This window comes from Molossus molossus, unplaced genomic scaffold (assembly GCF_014108415.1).
Source record: "Molossus molossus isolate mMolMol1 unplaced genomic scaffold, mMolMol1.p scaffold_m16_p_3, whole genome shotgun sequence".
In the NCBI taxonomy this organism is placed as follows: domain Eukaryota; kingdom Metazoa; phylum Chordata; class Mammalia; order Chiroptera; family Molossidae; genus Molossus; species Molossus molossus.
In genome coordinates, this window is record NW_023425366.1 from 42,088,746 (window position 1) to 42,109,573 (window position 20,828).

Below are 20,828 nucleotides of genomic sequence, written 5' to 3' on the forward strand. Positions count from 1 at the left end.
AAGTTTTCTTTTTTTTTTTTTTCTTTCCATTTGCTTGGAAGATTTTTTTTCATCCCTTCACTTTTAACCTATGTGAGACTTTTGTTGTGAGGTGGGTCTCTTATAAACAACATATATATGAGTCATGCTTTCTTATCCATTCAGCTATTCTGTATCTTTTGATCAGAGCATTTACTTCATTTATGTTTAAGATTATTATTAATATGTTTATTGCCATTTTTGTTTATTGTGGGTATATATTTTTTCTATTTTTCTTGCTAATTATAGCAGTCCTTTTACCATTTCTTATATGCTGGTTTAGTGCTAATATATTTCTGTTGCCTTTTTTTTTTTTTTTTTTTGATCTGGGAAGCTGTTTTTGTACCTTCTATTTTGAATATTAGCTTTGCTGGATAGAGTAGTTTTGAACTCAGATCCTTGTTTTTCATTACCTTGATAGTTTCATGCTATTCCCTTCTGATCTGTAGTGTTTCTGTTGAGAAGTCAGCTGATAGCCTTATGGGGGTTCCTTTGTAGGCAACCTGTTGCTTATCTCTTGCTGCCTTTAGGATTATCTGTTTGTCTTTAATTTTGGGCATTTAAATTATTACGTGTCTCAGTGTGGGCCTGTTTGGTTTTTCTTATTTTGGTCTCTCTGTGCTTATTGAACTTGTATGCCTTTTTCCTTCACTAAGTGAGGGAAGTTTTCTGTCACTATTTCTTCAACTATATTCTCTAACCCTTGCTCATTTTCCTCTTTTTCTGGGACTCCTATGATGTGAATGTTGTTATGTTTCATATTGTCCCACAGTTCTCTTAAGCTGTCTTGCTGTTTTTTAATTTTTTTTTTTTTTTTTTCTCTTTGGTTCTCTGATTGGGCCCTGTCTTCTAATTCACTGATCCAATCCTCAGCTTTTTCTACGCTGCTGGTTATTCCTTCCAACGTGTTCTTTATTTCTGCTATATCATTCTACATTTCTGTTTGGTCATTTTTCAATTCCAATTGGTTGATTGCAATGTTTCTATATGTTTACTCATGCTTTTGTGCGTTGTTATATTATAATTACTCTGAAGTCTACCTCTGATAACTTGCTCAATTGCAGTTCATTTATCTCTTCTTCTTTAGAATTGTCTTATTCTTTTATTTGTGATTTGTTTCTTTGTGTCACCATTTTGGCTGTCTCAGAGGGTTTTGGAGCCTGCTAAATTTTTCCTGTGGGTGTTGGTGTTCCTCTGATTATGGCTCCCTCTACTTGGTTTGGATGAGTGTGGGAGGACCCATGTTAAACACCACTGTCAAGTCTTACTTTCCTGGGTAGATTTGCCTATCAAAGGTTCAATTTTTCTGTAGCTTTTGTCTGGAGCTTATTGTTCTCAGTTACTCGATGAGCCTTCCATTGTAGCCCTCAGCTGAATGAAAAAAAATCCCTCAGGTGTTCAGGGTAAGATGATATCCAATGGGTCGGGTAGATCTCTAGCTGTTAATGATCTTCAATTTGCATTTCTCTGGCCTGGCTGGGTGGTGTTAAATTCCTGAGTACGGGGCTGTTGCTTCTCCCTGGGGCGCTGGGAAGGGGCTCTTTGAGTAATATGGCTACTGTCCTAATAAGTAGTGATTCAGCACAAAATTTTTGGTGTCCTCCCAGCTCTCCAGTCTTCCGAGTCTTTTCACATCATTCCAATCCAGTCGGCCCTCCCTCTTCCAGAGCCCAAGGTGAGTGGATGTAGCTAATTTAGTGCTCTGTCCTGACACTCTGCACTGTGGAGCCAGCTTGGGATTTTACCCTGAGGGAACTGTTCACAGCTAAAACAGACCTCAGCTGCTGTCTTTAGGTTCCCAGCCCACCCTTTTATGCAGTTCCCACCAAACTCAATTTGTTTCCTTTTTTCCTTCCTGGTTATAAGGAATCTCTCCAGCTGCTTTTAAGTTGCTTTGTCCTAATGGTTTGTCTTTATTTTAGTTATAATTTCAATTTGGTCCTGGGAGAGGATCTGTGATGCTTCCATATACTCTGCCGCCATTTTTCGACCTCAGGGCTATCCGCCCCCCCCCCCCCCCCAGTTTTTATAAAGGTCTATTTCATTACTAGTGGGTAATGCATTTAATAGTTAAATACATTAGACAATGTATAGGTGACTGCACGACAGCAGCATTGGTATTAAGGTAGATAACAAATTCAATTGGAAATCAGTTAACAAGTAACTATCTACATATTTAAAACACAGTTCTTGTTTAGCTCATCCTTTGTTTTGATCAGCTTCTTGGAGGGTATGAAGCCTGCTGGTCACACTGGAAATATATTAAGGCCAAATCTTTTAATATCCATCCCTAGAGGTTGCTTTCAGCTGGATGAATCCCCCAACTCCAGGGCAAGCCCAAGTTTGTGTCCTCCAGCATTAATGCAATGGTCTTCCCATCTACCAGAGCAGATAGTGTAAGCTTTACACCAGACCTCAGAGTCTGAGTATAGCCCATTCCAATTAAACTAGAGTTATTGATTTTTGCAGAAATGGAAGCAGTGGGATCCAACTGATATTCAGCTGCAAGGCCAAAGCGAGTGCAGCTGGTACCTGATGTCCAAGCAAGGTTTACTGAAGTGTCAAGATCTTCACATACTTTGTGATAAATTTAGCCTTCAAATTCTGTCCCACCATTGACATTAGTGTGTAGCTGGAAGTCCCCAGTCTTGTAGCCCACTGCAAAGTTATTCTTTGTCAGCTTTGATTTGGTACTGTCAAAGGTCACCTGGTATCCAGCAAGTCAGCTCTTATAAACAAAGACAGCTGAACCATGGATGGCAGGTCCAGAAAATCATAATCAATATTGCAACCAATACATTCCTTTTTGTAAGAAGGCTTGATTTTACCACTTTTCTTTCCTGTGGTGAAAAGATGGTATCAAATGTCAGTTTCAAACCTTGTCAAATCTGGTCTTCAATTGCGATTACTGTTCCCAGAATGTTAACAGTGTTCCATTTCTCTGTGATTGTCAGACCATACTCACACCATCTATATTTGGTTTCCAAGGTCCTGGTATTATATGAACCAGATGTTGAGAATTCCATGCTTATGCATGACTTTGTTTTCATGTCCAGTTTCACCAACCCAAAACCAAATCCTTTGTTTAAAATATCTCTGGCAGCTTTGTCAAGGTCAGCATATGATAGAGGAATACACATTGGCTGTGTAGCTCTGTCCATAGGTTGCTGGTACTAAATATTTTGAAGTTTACTGTGATCAGAGACTTTTTGAGAGAAGAAAATATTTGACATGAGTATTGTATGGAATAGGATAGTGAAATGACCACAAGAATGCAGTTGACTTCTTTAAAGCTATATCAAGGGCTCAGTTGCTGGTGGTCACTATGAATTCACGGTCTTCATTGTTATAAGATTTTCTCAAGTGCAGGCAAGGAGACAGCAGATAGTTGAGTTCATGAAAGGTTGTGATTTTTCCAGAAGACCTCAATAAAAGGACAATGAGACAGAAAAGAATTTGTATCTCTATGATATCAAAAAAATTAGTAAAAAAATTAAATGGGCAAAATGATTACCAATAGGGTATACTTTCAATGAAAGTTAAAAGATGGTCTAGAGTACTCTTCTGGTGGTCTTCTCAATCCATGAGTCTGTATCTTTCATTGTCTTTGAGCTATTTTACAACCTCGTAAACTGTAGAAAACTGGTGGTAATGCAAATTATTTTTGTCCATAAAGATGCAAGCAAATTTTGTTCAGTGGAGAGGTAATTGGTGCTTATCATGTAGATATTCCTTAGTTTGCATCTATTAGCAGATTCATTTCAACATTCTTGATTACCTATATATGTGTTTGTTCTTCAGGTTCTCCTTTATCATATGGGATTTCTAATTAATTAATGAGTTAAATAAAATCTTTTATACATGTTCATTTTATGTTTTCATGAAAGCTATAACTATATATATCTTATAATAACCAGTTTAAGTTTCTCTTTCTTAATTTCACTGGTTGGGCTAGCATTGACTACTAGCAGATACATTCATTCATTTGCTCATTTATTCACTTGCTTATTCAACAAATATTTACAGAACACTTACCATGTGCTGGGTCCTGAGTTTGGTTTAATGTTTTGATGAACAGCTAATGCCCTCATCTCTTAACCCAGCTTACTGTGCTGACATCTTCTTAGCATCTAGCACTTGCTAGTGTGACTTATTTGGTATTTCTCACCATGTGGGGTGTGATGACCATGCATTGTTTTTCTTGATTTTTTTTCTAAAGGAACACTTTTTTGAGAAGTAGAGCTGGGAACAGAACCTAGGCCTCTTCATTCATGGTTTAGTGCCTTTTCATGCCTCCCTGTCCTGGGGTGGACAGTGCCAAACGTTTATCAATTTAATTTGCCTTCAGAAAGGCAGAATGGAGTGCTAGAGATCAAGGGAACTCTACAGAAATAAATAAGTAAAAGAAGTCTGTTAGTTTACCAAGAATGCGACAGGAAGTGCAGTGAAGTAAGAACAGCTGAGCAGAGGGTTTTTTTGTGTACTTTCTAAACATTTGCTTCCTTGTCATTGTCCTCAGAGACCTATTTGCTTCTCTTTGCAGTCTGGCGTGATCCATTTATATTCATTTGAATGTTTGTTTCTGTTTTTCCTTGTTCATTTTCTCTGTAGCTTTCAGTCATTTCTGACACGGTGATTTTAGCCTCATTTTCTGTTGGTTCTTATTTCATTTTCTTTCAAGAAATAAAAATTTCTACTTTAACTGGAAAAAATGTATAGTACTTTACAAAACTTTGGGTCTTGCAGATTGGAGAAATGATTTGTTGTTGCTGTATTAAGAAAGATGGCAAGATTCTGGAACATAGAATAAAGAGAGGTCAGTTATATTAAGAGAAATAAAAAGATGCCAATAAGAATCAGTCACCAAAAGCATATCTGAATATATTATCTTCAAATTAAAATACTCTACAATTTTAAAATAGATGTCTCCTTGCCAACTTGTAGTAATAACATTTATCTGATTTGTTTAAGGAAAAAAAAAAAGAAATCCTCCTGGGTGTTTTTGATTAAAGCGTTGAAAATACATTACACTTGAGAAATGCGTTTCTTATTAATAGAGAAACAAACACTTGAAAACATGCAACATACTTTGAGTATTTCACCCAAGTACAAATTGTGTGTCTGTTTTTAAAAATGTAGCTACACAGAAATGAATTTAAGCACTGAATATAATTGGACATTTAAAGAATTATGCAGTCAGATTTATTATAATTTCTCTTTGGTGATAATTTTGGATTTATCTAAAGACAAAACCAAATTTGAACTGAAGATAAGGAATTTATTTAAGAAGGAGACTATCTAGTGTAAAGATTTCATGGAAAACATGTTTTGGGGCAAAAAACATGTCTTATAGTGTAAGACTCAGAAAAGATTATTTAGTGAGAATGAGCTTAAAAAGAAAAGGCAATGGCCACCAACAGGCCTATCCAAGGCTCCAGGGATAGCTTTTTCTCTTGAGATAGGTGAGTATTATGTATGGTGCTGATAAGACCTACCCGTGAAAGCCGATTAATCACATGTCCTTTGTAGTTCTGCTTTTCCTGAAACAGATCACCTCCTTCCCTATGCTCTCCCGCAATCTCTGATGGGCAGGCACATGCCCAGAGAAAGCTTCACAGCCCATGGATGGTGAGTCGATAGATTATCTCTGCCTACGTTGAAATGATTGCAGCAATTGCTTCAACAGAACTAGTTTTTGAGGACACCACCCCAGCTTGTCTGAACAATCCCTGTTGTCACTGAATTAGTCATTTCCCTCTTCCACCCACTCATTTATTTGAGAACTAAAGAAACATTTATTCATATGTGCTTTTCCTTTGGTGACACATGTTAGGTATAGGTAAAGGCTGATTTAAATATTTAAGTAGAAGAATGGTGGGAATATGAGAAATAAGATAGGGAGGCATTGAGAAGGAAGAGCAATGGGAATGGGTGATTGACCTAGTGCAGGTGTGGAAGAGCTACCTGAGAGGATTTCAAGTTTTAACATTTTGGAGGGGTTTCACGTCATGTCAGAGGAGATAGTTGCCAATTTATTTATTTTTCCTCATCCATTTACTTTTTTAAAAAATTCAATTTATTAGGGTGACATTGGCTAATACAATTATATGGGTTTCAGGTGTACAGTTCTATAATACATAATCTGTATATTGTGTTGTGTGTTCATCACCCAAAGTCAAGTTTCCTTTCATCAGCAATTATTCTCCCTTTATTCTCTTTTACCTCCCTGCTACCCCTCTTTTCCTCTGGTAATCACCATACTGTTGTTTGTGTCTATGAGTTTTTTTTTTTTTTTTTTTAATCCATTCACATTTTTTCACCCAATCGCCCCAACTTTCCTTCCCTCTGACAGCTGTCAGTCTGTTCTCTATCTATAAGTCTGTTTCTATTTTGTTCATTAGTTTATTCTGTTCATTAGATTCCACATATAAATAAAATCATGTTGGACTTGTCTTTCTCTCACTGGTTTATTTCACTTAGCATAATACTCTCCAGGTCCATCCATGCTGTCGCAAAAAGTAAGATTTCCTTCTTTTTTATGGCTGATTAGTATTTAATTGTGTAAATATACCACAGCTTTTTTATCCACTTATCTACTGATGGGTACTTGGACTGCTTCCAAATCTTAGCTATTGTAAATACCACTGCAGTGAACATAAGACTGCATATATTCTTTTGAATCAGTGTTTCGAGTTTCTTCATATATATTCCCAGAAGCAGAATTGCTGGGTCATAAGGCAGTTCCAATTTTAATATTTGAGGTAAGTCCATACTGTTTTCCATAGTGGCTACATCAATCTGCATTCCCAACAACAGTGCACGAGGGCTCCCTTTTTTCTGCATCCTTGCCAACACTTATTGTTTGTTATGTATTGATGATAGCCATTCTGACAGATGTGAGGTGATATTGTGGTTTTAATTTGCATCTCCCTGATGATTAGTAACATTGAGCATCTTTTTATATGTGTATTGGATAACTGTATGTCCTCTTTGGAGAAGTGTCTATTTAAGTCCTTTGCCCATTTTTAATTGGATTGTTTGTGCTTTTGGTGTTGAGATTTAAGTTCTTTATAACTTTTGGATATTAATCCCTTATTAGATGTATCATTGGTAAATATGTTCTCCCATTCAGTGGGTCGTCTTTTCATTTTGTTGATGGTTTCCTTTGCTGTGCAAAAACATTTTAATTTGATGTAGTCTTATTTGTTTATTTTTTCTTTTGTCTCCCTTGCCCAAGGAGACATATCAGAAAAAATATTGCCATGAAAAATGTCCGAGATTTTACTGCCTATATTTTCTTCTAGGATTTTTATGGTTTCAAGTCTAACTTTTAAGTCTTTAATCCATTTTGAGTTTATTTTTGTGTATAGTATAAAAAGGTGATCTAGTTTCATTTTTTTTTTTTTTGCACAGATCTGACCAATTTTCCCAACACCATTTATTGAATGAATAGACTGTCTTTAGCCCATTGTATGTTCTTGCCTCCTTTGTCAAACATTAATTAACCATAAAGATGTGAGTTTATTTATGAGCTCTCTATCTGTCCCATTTGATCTGTATGTCTGTTTTTATGCCAGTAGCATACTTTTTTGATCACTATGGTCTTATAGTATTGTGTCAGTCTCTCTTTTTCATTTCTGATTGTAGTTTCTCAACTTTGGCATAACCGACATTTTGGGCTGGATTATTTTATACACTGGAAGATGTTTAGTATCCCTGTTCTCTATCCACTAGATGCTAGTAGCACCCCCAGCCCCCAGAGATTGCCAACAGTCCCAGATGTTTGCCAAATGTCCCCAGGGATCACAATGACCTGGTAGAGAACCACTGTCTAATAAATACAGGGATCTTGGGGAATAGAAGATTCCAAAAGAGAACAATGAATATGTGCTTTATAGTTACAGAGCAATTACTATTTTTCCTGGGATATCAGATGTATTCTATAGCTTATTATTATTTTCCTCCAGAAACCATAGACAGGCCTTTCATCTTATATTTTTAAAGTTTCTTTTTTCATTGTTTTAAATCTCATGGCTCAGAATAATCAATACATTTAAAAAATCATGTTTTCCCCTTTGAGTGAGAATAACAAGTAAAAAAAAAAAAAAAGCCAGACTTTGCTTTTCTTCCCTCTGAACAGGCAGTTTTTTTCTAGTCAGGATGGTAAATGGCCTGTGTACTAAAGATGAATTCAACTGCAGGGTGTTGATACATCTAGGTTAAACAGCTGTCTTTGTACATACATCCTCCTTCTGTAGGCAAGTCCAGAAAACCTTCCCTTTATATCCTTTTGCCTACAGCTTTAACAGCACATTGGGAATCACCTTATCAGTAGCTTCTTTCAGACTTTTTTAAGGTGGAAAGAACAAAACTGTTTGGGAAAGCAATTCTTGACTTTTCAAGGGTAAAGTATTTGCCTTTCCCCCTTCACTCACTTATCAAGGAGTAAAGGCATAGGACCCAGGACTCTGCCACAGCCTGTCTGCTCGAACATGTGGAATAGGGCATTCAGGATGGAGCTGTCCTATGCTCATCAGGAGTGCTGAAAATGCCACACCTTTTAATGCCATTCTCAACTCAGATCGTCAATTTGTATTTGATATTATATCTAACAAAATCCTGAAATTCCAAAATAGAAATGAACAAGCCCCCCAAAGAAAACCAAGGCTACACTATGTGTTTTTCTACATTACTAAAATTTTTTCTCTTTATTTTATCTGTTGGGATTCAGGTAGGTTAACCCAGCAGTGTTTCAGTTGCAAATTGGCACTCTTGCCAACACTTAGCCTTTGCCTCAATTTTGTAAACCTCTGAGTTTTATAAAGCCACTGATAGTTTTAGAATGCAGGACTCTGGTGAGAAAGGGCGGGAATTACTATAAAATGTTCTCTGAGGATATTCATAAAATTTTTTGCTGAGGCATAAAGGTCAAATAAAATATTGGGCATCTTCAAGGGAGATAATAAAAACAAGATGTTATCTTTATGTCTTCTACAAATTATGATACATTTGTACCGGACACGTGGTGGGCAATTTTTGTCAGTTAACAATAACAAAAAGTATTATGGTTAGAGAAAAACCAGAAAATAAAGCAGCTATTGAGAGAAGGAGGGAGAGAGAGAGAGGGAGAGAGAGAGAGAGAGCGCATGTATGAAAGGAAGCATGGGGAGGGTGAGGTTGGGGAACTGGGGTGAGAGGGGAGGCTCCTATATGAAAATGTACTGCAGATATTCGACCTATACTTGGAAGACCAAAAACTGGGCAGGGATCTAATTAATATCAATAAAATCACAAAAAACCTAGATAAGAGAAAGAAACGCATGTTAAAAAATCTTGAAGACCTAGCATGAGAGAAGCTCCTTTAGGATCTTGAGGGGGACATTTAATATAAATACTGAACAGTATTAGTGGGCTTGTTGAGGACAATCTGTTGAGACCTGTTAAGACATGCTATAGGGAATAAAAACACACTTAAAAACTATCGGAACATTTGTTTAGGATTGACAGACTTGTAAATGATTCTCTTGAAAAGCAGGACTAGACTTAGCCTTCCCTTGTATAATTTTGATTGGAAACACAACGCAAGCTGGCTAGATCATGTATGAATATGATTAAAGAGGTTCCTATTTCCATGTCTTGATGTTGATAATTTGGATAAAACTATTTGTCATGATTCCCCCCCCCCCCCAGCTCTTACTCTTGATGTGAATCACCACTGAAGAGAAAAATCTAGAAAAGTTCTCTTACAAAATACAGTGCCCTCGGTCTCCAAATAATTGAAGAACTAGGTAATTTCTGGTTGCATTGAGAGACACCTGGAGGCCAGAGGTAATTTCTAGCTCCATTGCTGACATCTGTAAATAATAACAGTGATTAATATTTCTATAGCAGTTACTGGGTCAGCTACCCTAACTTATAATAACACTATAGGTAGGGGTTCCTCTTACTTTCATTTTACAGATGGGGACTCAGGTACAGAGAATTTAACTTGCCCAAGGTCATACACTAAGTGAATAAAAGAGCTGGTGCTTGAATTCAAGGACTGTGGTTCCCTACTCTTCAGCCTTAACCACATGTGGGCTGTCTACTTCCTGTCAGAAGAATTACAGGGATTTCCATGATGCAGCAATTTAACCAGAGTGAAAACTGCCCAGGGATGACCACAAGCAAAGGAGGAAATAACCCAACAACAATTACATTAAATGTTATGGGGCTCAGCACAAGTATCATTTAAGATTCCAAATATTTATCCATAGTATATTCACAAATGTGTGAACAGTAGCTGCTCTCAACCAAGTATTAATATATGGTGTTATCTGGAAAAGTTTATGGAATTGTCACTTTTCCCCCTAGTGTTCTTTTCAGAAGTTAGGTTTATAAAACCCTTCAAACTCTTAACCCCAAAGTGCAAATACTCTGACAAATAACATTCCTTTTTAAAGTGACATGTTCAGAGGAGTTTAAAGCGAATGTTTGAGCTGAAGTGTGTCTCAAAAATATCATGAAAGAGCAGAAGTAGAAATACTGCCAGTTCAACACAGGCCATGGGAATACTTCAGAGAATCTAGCAGGCACTGAATTGTTTAGAGATGAGGGGCATTGTGCTTATAAGACGACTTTTCTAAACTCCTCACACTCTCTCTTCCCCAGCTGGTCTGAGATAGCTGTGAAATGCAGGAGCTGGTAGTTGAAAATAATGACAAAAAATTGAATCCTAATAATCGAAACACTCCTTACCAACTTTAAATGGCCACTTTTCTCTCCAAAGTATATATAGCTGGATAAAAATGTGGTGTGTTGGTTTAGCCCAATTATTTTCAAGCACTTTCAAAAAAATTTTTTGGTACTCTTTCTTCAAAGAAACTTTCTGGAGAAACCTAATTCGTAAAACACACAAAAGTTAGCTGCTCAGGGAAGTGGGAAGTCTGGGCTGCGTAGAGTCCCTCCGTTTTGGAGACATCCTATCCCTCCTGACAGCAGCCTAGACGGTTTTTTTTTTTTTTTTTAGCTTTTTAATTGCTTTTATTACACAAAAAAGCTTCTTCTTCTTTTTTTTTTTTTTATTCTCACCTGAGGACATTTTTTCATTTTTTGTTCAGATAGAGTGGGAGGGAGAGAGAGGAAGAGAGAGAGAGAAGCATCCATGTGAAAGGGACACATCAAGTGGCCGCCACCCTCACGACCAACTAGGGCCGGGGACAAACTGCAACTGAGGTACGTGCCCTTAGTGGGAACCAAGCCAGAGCCTCCCTGGACCGCAGGCCGATGTTCTAACCACTGAGCCAAACCGGCCAGGGCAAAAAAAAAAAAAAAAAGCTTCATTTTTTTTTTTTTATTTAGCTTTCTGACTCTGGGCTTGTGCCTTCAATACTTCCACAACGATTTTCTGCTCCTCAGTGAGGAAAGCACGCTTGATCCTGTCTCAGACGCATTTGGCGCACAGGGATCCAGCACAGGCCCTGCTGCCATGTGCTTTCCTCTTAGAAACATCATTAGGACTTTAGGTCTCACGGCACGAACTCCACGAAGTCGGCCTGGGCACACACCACATGCAGACTTCGGTGCCTTCCCCACCTTCTCGGTATAAAGGTAAACGACTCTGTTACCAGGGGGTCGGGATGGCCTCGTTTTGTTAGAGGCTGTGTTGAAGGACGGCCTCCGACGGTATGTCAAACGTTGCCCCATTGTGAGGGCCTGAAGTCCCCCTCCCCGGAAGAGTAAAAAGACCAGCCTAGACGTTTTGTATCAAAGTAGAAGCACATTTATTATATTTCTGGCTTAGTGTGTTGTAAATTTTGGCTAAAATGTTGAAATAGTAAGGCATAAAATACATTATTTAGTCTAGCCTCCAAGTTTGAACAAATATGCATGTTTAGATTTTGTCAAGCCAGCACCCTTTGAATACTGTTTCTATTCAAAGCTGGCTATGTTTTTTAAAAGGTATCGGCAGAAAACCTCAAATTGATTTTTCTTGAGTCAGTTCCATTTAGTGGTTCACGTCTTTCTATTGCACTCTTGACGGCACCGACAGGCTCAGAGTTTACGAAGCTATCTGGGAGGCGAGGAGCCAATGCGCCATAGTTACTTTGAGACTGAGTTTGCACTTCAGTTTATCCTATATATTTTTCCACTTGAAGAAATTGAACATACATAATTTGTAATAAAGCCTGGCATTATTGGGCCTAAGAACCACACAGGTTAAACGATCTATGGTCTTTATTTGCTTTCCTATCTTTATCTTCAAGTTTTTCTCATCTCGTTTCTAGGGGAAGCTCTGGTTCCCCTTTCACGCTACTCTTTCAAAACCCTAGGAGAAGGGGATGGATATGGACGAGCTCATTTTTCAGCCAATGTTCACAGTGCCTGCTTCTTGCTGGGCTCTAAGCTCTGCTCTGACCCTACTGTGCTGAGCAAACCAGAGGAGGCTCAACATTCCTGCCCTCAAGGAGCTTCGACTTCAGAGGGGCAGACAGTCATATTCATATAATCACAACTTGAATGGCAAATTGTGACAAGTGTTATGAAGGAAAATCTAGAAAAGAATAAAATTGTGTGCCATAGAGACTAATATGGTCCCAGGAAAGGAGAGGCCTCTGTGTGAAACAGATGTTGGAGAACTTAATTTAAAATTAGAGTTTTAAGAGCGTGGAGGATTGAAAGTTAAATCATTTGTCACATGGAATGGACCCTCAAGGAAAGAGGAAGTCTTTAGGAAACACCTGGAGTTTGGAAGTCCCACAATATGGATTTCGAATCAATGTAGGAAGCGAGGGAAGCTACTCTTTGAAAGAATGAGGAGTCTCAATGGGTTGTGGATTTTTTCTTTCTAGATAAGGGACACATAATGTCACAATAAACTTGTTCATAAGAAATTACTCCCAACTGAATTTACAGTTGGTATATGCCAGACTTTAGGCTGCACATGGATGAAGCTGAAACCATAGCACATTTGCTTTTTCTTTGTTTCTTTTGCTCTACCACCTTCTTGGATAACACTATGTTTACTTAGATATGGCTTATGGCTCTGAATTGCAATGTGGTATCATGTTCTAATATGTGATTTTGTTTGAGAAATGATTTTGCATATGTTAGTTGTTTCTTAAATTGTAAGTTTCTTCCACCTTTACACATAGGCTAGTTCTAAGGATTTTCTTGTGTTTGTTAAATTTTGTCAGAGTGAAGCCAAGGGTGTGATTAAACCTTTGTTTTCTGTTGACTATCCTCAACTCGAGGACATGGGTCATGGAAGATTTGGGGTTAGAAAAATTACAACTCTGGGGGAGCTTAAGGAACGTACCAGTTGTGCCAGAAGGTGTCAAGTTAGAGCCCAGATTCTTGCTAGGTACCAAGGTTTAATGCTGCTTGTGATGAAATTGAGCAGAATAAGAAGTACAAAGAGCTGGGAGGGGGAAGGAGATATGCTTTCATATATATTTTAGGATTTTCATTTTCTTTGGGTCAATAGAGGAGGAATTTACCTTAGAAAAGAATTAAATTGATAATATGAAGTTTTTATTATTAAAATTTCAGGGATTTGGGCAAATATCATGAGATTAGAGCATTTATATTCCTGAAGTTATATTGTCTGAGTTACTGTCAACTCGGCTCATATCATTTAACCCTTTCAGGCAGGCTTGGGAAATGGGACGAAGTCATGTCTCAGGCTGGGCACTGCATGACTTTGGGGTAAACATACTTAATTTTCAGTTTTGACTAATCTTGTAGGCTCCCATGACAATAAAAACAAACAAACAAAGAGGGGTTCTACCTGTTTCATTGGTTGTAGCAGATACATAGAATCAGTGTCAAGATTTGAAAAGTCAGGCATAGACCTTTTGACTGACCTCACTGAGGTTTACAGGAAACAAAACTGTGTAATATATAGGGTGAGGCAAAGTAGGTTTACAGTTGTTCCTATGGAAAATAACATAATAATTAATAAATAACAATACAAAAATAAAATCTATGTTTCATGTACTCACAATTGTAAACCCCACTCTGTATTATTAACCCTAAGGCCCCATTTTGTACCTTTTCCAAGTATAGTCAAAACCATAAGTAAGGTCATTTATTGAGATAAGGTGCTGTAGGTCTTTGGTGAGGGGCTGAGCAAAGTAGTAAAGACTCGGCCTTCTGCCTAGCATGCCAGCATAGGTCTCACCTCTTTTTCTGTCCAGCATCTATTTCCTCCTCTTTTTGCAGCAAGACCCTGCTTTATCATAGGAGAGGACTCTTCCTCCACTCTGTATGGTGTGGATAAGACAGTAACTCGAGATGCACCTGCTGTCTGTCCAGTGGTGGGCAGTGGCTCAAGCAAGACCAATGGAATCCCTGCTGGGAATTTGAATTTAGGCTGATGTTCTTCCTGCATCACTAAGACACACATGATTTCACGGACTGTGGACTCTTTCTTTCTTTTTTTTTTACTCCTCACCCAAGGATATTTTTCTATTTATCTTCAGATAGAGTGGGAGGGAGGGGAAGAGGGAGAGAGAAAGAGAAACATCGGTACAGGAGAGACATATCGACTGACTGCCTCCTGCATGACCCTGACCAGGGCCTAGGATGAACTGCCACAGAAGTACTTGCCCTTGACTGGAATTGAACCCGTGACTCATTGGTCCGCAGGCCGACTGAGCCAAACCAGTCAGGGCTGTGGACCCTCTCATTAGGAAATGTTATTAAATGGACTTATAAAATAATCCAGAAAAGAATCATTCCAGGGTAAAATATTGTTGGGTTTGAGTCATTGTTAATGCTGGAGACCTAAAATGACCCGCTCTGAGTTGCTGTTCCCCAGACCTCCAGAGCTGTTCTAAGCCTTGTCTTTCCTAAGGACACTGGGAGCACTTCATTCCCCTCCTATTGTGGCTAAGTCAGTCAGAGTATATTCTGATGCTTGTGATGAAAGTCCTTACTGGCTAGTGTGCTCTTGTTATGTCCTTTTGGATTGACTTTCTTTGGATGAACCTCCTTGGTTTGCTCTTCTCATGCTGCTGGAATGGCACACCCTCCTGGGGGAGGGCTGTAGAAAGGGGCAGAGAAGACTGCTGGACTTGATTTTAGTGTAGGCTTTGGGCCAGAGGCACCAAAGGAGTCACTTGGCCTCCACATCATGCAGTCCTATTCATCAGGACTAGCGAATCTTTGACAAGACTTGAGGAAAATCTACATAGCAACAAAAATGAACTTTTACTTCCCCTATTCTCTTTGCATATATTGTGCTTGTGAACCTATAGTGGTATTAGGTTGGCTGGTTAAGGTGGAAGAATTCTAACCAAATGTCTCTACAGGTGGGACTAAATAAACCCATTGTCTTGAGTGAGTTTGTAAACTTGGTGTGACAAGAAAGGCACAGATCCTCTCCACTTTACATGTACATAACCTGTATCGCAGAGTCTATGTGGTGTGGTAGGATGGTGTCAGCACAGAACTAAGGACGCTTAGTCTAGTGCTCTTTCTCCTCATTATTGAGGCTACACCATATATTTTGATTGACCATAGATTGAGATTCTGTTTTAAAGATTTTAAAATGAGACTAGCTGTTGGGAGGAATCACTTATTAAATATTTTTACTCCCTGCCCTCACACACTGTGAATACTCCATTTATATTGTTGTGAGTACTTGCTTGCAAATATTAGGTTTGGCATATAAAAATGCTATTTGGCACCCAGCTGGTGTGGCTCAGTCATTGAGAGTCGTCCCATGAACTAACTGAGAGGCCTCGGTTTGATTCCTGGTCAGCGCACATTCCCGTGTTGCAGGCTTGATCCCCAGTAGGGGGCATGCAAGAAACAGCTGATCAATGTTTCTCGCTCACATTGATGTTTCTATCTTTTTCTCCCTTTCTCTCTAAAAAAATCAGTAAAAACATTAAAAAAATGCTGTTTGGTAGATAAAAAACTGTCAAATATTGGCCATTTCATGTGAGTCAACCCAAGCCATTGAGATACTGATTTCATCTCTTACTATCCCCTCACTCAGCCACACTGACCTCCTGTCTTCACACAGAATGTTCTTGCCTCAGGACCTTTGAACTTTCTGTTTTCTCAGCCTTGATTGGTCCTCTTTCAGATAAGAACACCCATTTTCACTTTCTTCAGAAATTTTATGTAAACATTACCTTCTAGAAAACCTTCCTTTTTGATCCAGTCTAATTTCAGTCCCATCCTGACCAAGTACACATTTTGAACTGCTTCTCTCCTTTATCTTTTTCCTTTAGAACCTATCACTATTTTATATACTATATATAATTATTTATTTTTACTTACGGTATATCTCTACCTTATAATGTATGCTATAAGCTAGTAAGGATTTTAGTTTTCTTTATTCACTGCTGTTTCTCCAGCATCTATAATAGTGCCTGACACACAGTAGATGCTCAATAATATGTGTTGAATAAAGGATTGCAGACTAATTGGTAGTAGCCATATGTCTATGATCTTTGAAAAGACCACACTGTTAATTTTCACTCAGTTTTGTGTCAAAAAAGGGACTGTGGAGATCTCTGTAACTATGGCATCGGAGATAGAGTGGGCAAGGAAACAAAACCGTTGCCCACCCCTTTCTTATTCAAACAGGACACCTCAGCTTTTGTCTTTCTTTTATGTTGGGTTTCAGGTAATAATTCATTAGGAAAAAAGTTTGTGGAAACAACAAATTTTAAACTACTGATTTTGGATAGCAGAGAAAAAAGTTTACATGTGATCATGCAGCCTAAAATATTGTGATTATCAGTGTTTCTTCACCATCCCACAAGGAGAGTGTGGAGGGAGGGTTGTGGGGAGTCAGGCGCAAAAGCCCCAAATTCAATGAGCTTCATATTTGAGAGATTTTAAGAATTGTTGTTGAAATATCAAAGTTATTGATGAATTGTTAAAAATTTCCTCTCCTTCAGTCCTATGTATATTACTCTCTATTAACTTTCCATGTGATTTGAAATCCTTTGTGGGGAAAGGGGACAAAAGTGTTATTTATGTACTTATGTTTTGCTTAGAAATTTGACCTACGTGCTATGTGGTCCAGAAGCAAAAGTAAGTGGGCATAGTGGCAACAGGTCTTAGTTCACATTCTCCAAAATGTGTGTATTTTCAACACATTGTTAAGCACATAATGACATCAAAATTATTTGATATAAAGATATTAGAGGAGTCTGTGTAAAAGCAAGATGGTGAACCATGGAGAGAAACAAATCCAAAGATGTGTCTATGTATATTTGTCCTCCCATTAATCTGGTGCAGGGCCCCCACATGGCTGCCTCACAGTCATTTAACACACCGATTTCACATCCGAGGAAACACAGACAGAGCTGTGCAGGGTCACACAGCTAAATTCCTGACAGGGTGAGAATTAGAACACAGATCACCGAGTGCTGCCTTGTCTCCTGCTTCTCCATGATACCCAGCTTCCCTCTTTTTTTTAATCCTCACCCGAGGATATTTTCTATTTTTTGTTTAGATAGAGTGGGAAGGAGAGAGAGGAAGAGAGAGAGAGAGAGAGAAAGAGAGAGAGAGAGAGAAACATCTACGTGCAAGAGACACATCGAGTGGCTGCCACCCGCAAGACCAACCAGGGCCGGGGACAAACTGCAACTGAGGTACGTGCCCTTAGCGGGAACTGAACCCGGGTCTCTCTGGACCGCAGGCCGACACTCTAACTGCTGAGCCAAACCGGCCAGGGCCCTGGCTTCCCTCTCAAAACTCCTTCAGATAGGCATAAATGTATTTTGTATGTTAATACAGATCTTGCTTTTTTGAAAATGTAAATGTATAAAGCAAACAGAGCAAACTTTAACTGATCTGTGTAGATTTACAAATTGAAAAGGAACATGCTAACCCCAATAAGCATTAGTTGAATAACAAATAATTCTTAGAATAGGAAAATAATTAATAGTTAATTAACAATTATTAGGATAGAAGAAATGCCATTTATCATATAACTGTAAACAGTAAGACTACCAGGGGAACATAGATGGAAACAGAAAAAGGAAAATAGAAAAGTGCATGATAGTTGCAGCAGAGTGAGGGATTCTGGTGAGTGGCAATGAGAACATCCAGGGAGGTAGGGTGGAGGAAAGCTGAAGCCTCCAGTGGTCACATAAAATATAAAATGCACTTGGCTGGTGTGGCTCAGAGGATTGAACAACATCCCATGGACTGAGAGGTCCTGGTTTGATTCCCGGTCAGGGCACATGGTCAGGTTGTGGGCTCCATCCCCAGTAGGGGGCGTGCAGGAGGCAGCCGATTGATGTTTCTATCTCTCCCTTCCTCTCTTTCTAAAATACTTATAAAAAATATTGAGCAAACAAACTAACAAAAATAATGTAAAATGTGTGTGGCAGAGACACGAGTGCCTCACTTTAGTACTGTTTTGCCCTTTCATTATTTCTGTTAAACAAACATAGAGGTTCTTAACTTGTTTTGGTCCAGGGGCCTTTTGGAAATCTGGTTAAAATTATGAATTTCCTCCCTGGAAAAATCCCAATAGGCACAGAGTCCTTAAAGGCCACTGAAAGGTGTACAGAAATGTAGTTTTCCGTGTCTACCTATAACTGCCTTTAATCTCCATCTCAAGCCTGCAATCTGCCTGATAGCAGGAACCTAGTCCAGCTACTGGCAATGAGCCATTCCTTCAGTGACATCTCTGTCACTTGGGGTTTGAAATAACAGCAATAAAATCACGGGATTGCTTCTCTTCTTCCTCCTTCTGGGGTCAATTCTAAACCCTGGGGCTCTGCTGCCCATCCTTGATCTGCGCTGAGCAGGTGTCCCTGACATGTGCAGCTGGTGTGTTGGGGCTTCTGGGGGTTGGTTCCATCATCACTTGCTTTTCCCAGCAGCCAGGTTCCCACCGTGCTCCAGGTGCACAGTTCCTGCTGCTGGTCCCTGCTGCGTCCTTTTGCACAGACGGTCAGATCCTTGCTCTCCGAGGGCCCGCAAAGTGTGGCTGCTTTCCTGCTTCTCTGTCACTGAGGAGCCTGGGGGTTTGTCCAAGCCCTCTGGGCTCCTAGTGCTTCGTGAACCCCTCAGCCTCCCACCCCTGCTCCTGGCATATATGTAGAGTTTGTACCTCTCTCCCTTTCCTATTTAATCCTTCAACCCTTCAACTCAAAAAGCTGCCTCTTTTCCAGTCCCCGGGGCGTGGGCAGGTGTAGGACTTCTGACACCTGTGCTGGGTTCTTCTCATCTGTCTTCCTTTCTTCATGACAACCTGGAGGCTCTGGTTGGGACAGGAGACAGAACCTTGTCATAAAGTATTCTCCTTGTGGGAAGATACAAAAATGTATATGTATTTCCTTATTAAAAAGCACACAAAGGATACATGGAAAAGTAATGAAAATGACTTACTATTGGGAATAGGTGGGAATGGAGTAATAGGGCCAGAGAAGTGAGTGAGACTTTGAAGTGCACATTAAAAAAAAAAAGAAAGAAAGAAAAGAAAATTCATGCAATTAAGTATAGGCATAACTGGAACTGTTCATGCAAAGAAGTTGTATAACTGAAGAAATCAATCTGTCTATATCTAACAAGAATAAAGGCAACCTGTATATGATAGCATAGAAATAAAGTAAATGCTTAATTCATCTTCAATTAAAAATAAATAAATACTTGGACTTTTAAACCATACTAACAATTTATGTGTTAAAAAATCAAAAATTAAATGAAAATCGATGAAATCAAGTAAAACCTTAAAATTATTTACAGACAGAAAGAAATATTCCTAACTGTATACAAATTGAAAATATAACTACAGAGAAGATATTTTATTAGAGTGTATTTAAACACATATTTGTTTACTGAGATATAATATAAGATAAAAGAACTTTAAAGAAATTTTAAACTGTATTTAGTAGTTTGTTCTTGGCCATGGTATTTTGTAACTATAAAACTAGTTTGTATGTATTTTAGGATAAATAAATGATATAATATATTGATATTGTTGGTAACCACAATATCTCACATTGATGTTTCTCTCTCCCTTTCTTTCTCTCTAAAAAATAATTTAAAAAATCTTTTAAAAAACTGTTCTCAAAAAGACATCTCTTCTGAAACTTGAGAGCGTGATTGCTCTCTACCCTGTATTCCACACACAGGAATCACCAGGGGCATCTTGGAGATGGAAAGAAACCACTATAAAAAATTTATGTACACACCCCTGCTCCTGAACATACCCCACCTCCATACATGCATGAATGGGTGAGTAGCATAGGATGCTGACAAGAAAGATGAGTTGAAGGGTATGTTTTAAAACTGTCACTGTGTACAAGAATAATCTCTAGTTGCCCATCTCATCCTGATTTTAATTATTTCATGATTTTCAGGGAGGATTTTGAAAATTGAAAAGGTCAAGTGCCTTTCAGATACCACATCAGATTATTTTGGCATCAACTAATCTCATGCCAGTCACTGCTGTGGGACCAGATCTTACTATAGCTTCACACAGAAGCAACATGACAGCACTTCAGCTCAGGCCTCTCACTTCCTGTCCCAGGTTCCTCTGCTGATGCTACAGTGACAGGAGAGGAGGGGTAAGAGAAAGTGAGGACAAGACCATCGAAACTGACACTGTGAGAATGTGCCAGAAGTTCAAGTCTTAGGGTGTGAATGGGGTAAAAGCCTATTTTCCCTTCTGGTCAACATTCTTTGAAATAGACTTGATATTATTCATGTTCCCCCAAAACTGAAAAAAAAATGCATAAATGCAATGAAAAATAAGAACATGTGAAGAGTTCCTAGAGGATAGAAAGTAATTGAGATTATATTGCAAGAGAATCAAGAGCAGAGAAAACCATGTCTCAAGATCCATCTGA

The 20,828-nt window shown here is 38.7% G+C and overlaps 2 pseudogenes; both read right to left on the minus strand.

Moving 5' to 3' along the window:
- Nucleotides 1–2,321: 2,321 nt before the first annotated feature.
- On the minus strand, nucleotides 2,322–3,180 carry LOC118641992 (annotated as a pseudogene).
- Nucleotides 3,181–11,350: 8,170 nt separating this feature from the next.
- Nucleotides 11,351–11,730, minus strand: LOC118642696 (annotated as a pseudogene).
- Between the last annotated feature and the right edge of the window lie 9,098 nt (nucleotides 11,731–20,828).